This window comes from Frankliniella occidentalis, unplaced genomic scaffold (assembly GCF_000697945.3).
Source record: "Frankliniella occidentalis isolate FOCC.00 unplaced genomic scaffold, Focc_3.1 Scaffold139, whole genome shotgun sequence".
Taxonomy (NCBI): domain Eukaryota; kingdom Metazoa; phylum Arthropoda; class Insecta; order Thysanoptera; family Thripidae; genus Frankliniella; species Frankliniella occidentalis.
Genome location: NW_026267266.1, coordinates 258,848 through 262,323, shown reverse-complemented (window position 1 = coordinate 262,323; position 3,476 = coordinate 258,848). Strand labels below are relative to the sequence as shown.

The following is a 3,476-nucleotide window of genomic DNA, read 5'->3' as shown; positions in this document are numbered from 1 at the left end:
TAGATGTATGCCAGGCGCGTCGCAGCGTAACAGTGTTTCGTGAGATATCGCGAAGCCTGTTACGCGAGACGTGGTCTGGCGTACATCTACCTAGTTTACTATGGCAATTTTTAACTTACTTTCGTCACAAAAGACCCGCTAGCGCCTTAACGGTTAGAGATAGAGAAAAACGGGCGAAATTTTTGCCCTGGGGCAATTTAAAAAAGAAATTGGGAAAATTTTTGAACCTTGATAACCCCATTCACACCTTTGGGGGTGGCTGCCAGGATTTGCCGTAGGCGTTTCGTTCTCTAGAAGTAGACCTTAAGATACCATGAAAATTTCAAGTCTATAGCACATCTCCTTCTAGTGGAACAGACAGACACGAGGTCGTTTGTATAAGCCCGCAGGATAGCTTTTTTAAAGGAGAAGGGCGGGCTAAAAACAATAAAATGCAAAATTACGAAACAGCTTTTCCCGTCTTTAGCAGACGCAGCTGTTCACATCCAAAATGATGTGAAAGGCAAAGACGTTGCAACGAATACCGATGTCATCTTAACCGAGGAGAGAACACCTTAAATGGGTCTCATGAAGATTTATTACAGCCAGTATGCGGTACCTTTTAGTTCTATCTTAGTGGTCTGCGGCTGTTAGAACATCTCAGTAGAAACTAGCTACATGTTCGCCAGATCACGTCTCGCGCAACAAGCTTTGCGATATCTCACAGATCTCACAGAACAGTGTTACGCTGCGACGCACCTGGCGCACAATGAGCTAGGCCTTCGGCGCTGACAACCGAGACAAGTAAACAGGAGTGTATACGGGATTAGGGACTTTCGCCCCCAAATTTGCCATGCTTAAAGCATTTGTCGGAGACTTACTCCAAAATAAGGGAAATAAATTTTCTGTTATTTCATAAAGATGCTCATTGAAAGTTGTGATTTTGACAGGTTTTCTTAACACCCAAATGGTCGATTTGGCCTGTAGCACCTACCTGATTTTTGCTGCGGGGGTGGGTTTTTTGGTGGTAGAGTTAGAAAACTACCCCCATGAGTCGATGACCCTAATATTGAGCTACAGGCTTGATCCGAGGGTCGATTCTGACTAAGTTAGACCCAACGAACTCAGAAATGACTATTCAAATCATCTCCGGCCAAAATTAGTTCTGATTTTCTGGCCATTTTATGAGAAATTTCACCCGAGTAAGGTGATTTTCTGAACCAACGGTTCTGGGCATGTTTGGTATCGATTCTCTGGTTTTGATGGTATACAAACAGCTAGGACTGTTCAAAATATCGATGGGGTACTCTTTCCACGGTGTTGGGTGCAGTTGAGAGTCGTGTCATATAACCACCCCCAACTATCGGTGCCGCTTATGTCGGGCTTCCTGCGTCATGCGAGGGTACATTCTGACTAAATCGCACTCAAGGAACTCAAAACACTTAGAAGTAATAATCTTCCGATAAAACTAGTACTGATTTAGGCCCATTTGATAAGAAATTATGTTCGAATTTCTTCGTTCTTGTGATCTAACGGCTCTGGACATGATCGGTATCGATTCTATGGTTTCGATTGTATACAAACCGCTGGTCATGTTAAAAAGGATGGTGGGGTACTTTTTCCATGGTGCAGCCGTCTTCCATTCAGACTTGTTAGCATATCCCCAGCCTTCAGGGTAAGGGAGGGTGGGGCAGTGTTTAACAGATTTTGGGATTTGGGTATAAAAGTCAAACTACATAAAAATGTTAGGTAAATCGGACGCAAAAAGAGAGACTAGAACTTTATCACGCCAAAAAGCTGCTCGCATGTATTACTAGGGGCATTCATGAACGACCTAGAGGTGTTGAACAAAGGTCTGCATTTGTTACACACTGCCCTACCCCGCGGCAGTGTGAACGACAGTGGGGCAGTGTGTACAAAGGGGATGTATTGGGCTCTGGAAAAGCTAGAAAGAGCGAAAACAGCCTACTTTTGCTTTCTTAAAAAAGCTGCTGATATAATAATAACAGTTTATCAACATAGTTCATTGTTGTTATTTTCTTTTAATTGAAAACACCAAATTGGTACTTATTTTGGATATATATATTTTGTTAATTTGGACTGTACACAAACAATTGTGCTTCAGTAAGACTGTTAGGGCATAGAAATACCGTTGATGTAAGCAAATAAGACGATTTGTTTCTTACACAAGGCCCCTGACTACGCTCCACGCTTTTGTTACACACTGCCCCAAGGTACACAGCCTGTTTGTGGCTTCGTAGGCCCAGAACCCTTCAGGTTGTGTTAGTGGCAACCACTTTCCAAGTAGGGGGGTAGTTTGTAACCCAATAAGCTCAACCCTAAGAGTTTTATGTCCTTATATGACGAAACTTGCCTAAAAACCGGGTTAAAACCTGACTTGGCCGGCCTTTCTTACCAACGTCAGCCCCCCCCCCCCCCCCAACCACGGAGTTGTTGATTGATTGCACACGACCTTAGTCATTCAGAAGCAGAAGACATAATGTAAACATTCCTATTTGGTTCTGGACGTGCCATATTCGAAATACAGAGGTATATTACACACTGCCCCACCCTCCCTTACACTGTCGGGCCTTTAAGTCTTGTTGGGCAAGCTCACATGTGTCCGGCTATGTGAGCGGCTCGCTTCATTTTCTCGTGTGAGTGACGAATGGCAGAAATATGTTAGTACGCTAGCTGCGCCGTTAAAAAATAACCCCACCTTCACTCTAAATGTCAAGGGACAATTTTGTCCGTAGATTTGCAACGATTTCGTGCACATCCAGAAAGGATGCAATTTTGTTCCCTTAATTGGACAAATTGTGTGAAGTTTCACACAATTTGTCTAGTTTTAGGAAAAAAATTGCATCCTTTCTGGATGTGCACGAAATCGTTGCAAATCTACGGACAAAATTGTCCCTTTACATTTTGAGTGTTTATTTTTAACATGCTCAGCGGTTTGTTTACCATCAAAACCATAGAATCGATACCGAGCATGTCCAGAGCCGTGAGATCACAAGAACTAACAAATTCGAACAACATTTCTTATCAAATGGCCTAAAATCAGTACTATTTTCATCAGAAGATCATTACTTTGAAGAGTTTTGAGTTCCTGGAGTGCGATTTAGGGTCAGGTAGAGGAAAAACGAGTCATTTCGACAACTTTTGTCTTATCTAGCATTTAAATGGTTATTTGATAAGTTTTACTGCGTCTGGTCGATGAAATAGAAATACAACCCCAGTAATCAAATTAAAGCGTTTTTTCAGTACCGCAACCTGTGGTGTATTCAAAATCCGAAATAGTGTGTGTGTTTTTGCCAACACGCATTTCGGGGAAAATGAGACTCCCGTGGGTGAGAATGAGACAGCCAAAAACCCAGCAAATAAGATAGGGACCTGCCTTGGGGAAATACGAGACAGCGCCACTCCATTTTTTGTCTCATTTTTCCCCGCATTGGCTTCCCATGTAAAGTCAATGGAACTGAGTGTATCTTTCTTCC

At 42.7% G+C, this 3,476-nt stretch overlaps 1 protein-coding gene across 4 annotated transcripts in view; it reads right to left on the bottom strand.

Annotated features, from left to right (window-relative positions):
* LOC113208568 (tachykinin-like peptides receptor 99D) overlaps positions 1 to 3,476 on the bottom strand; it is a 136,727-nt gene that overhangs the window by 3,762 nt on the left and 129,489 nt on the right. The window lies entirely within an intron of this gene.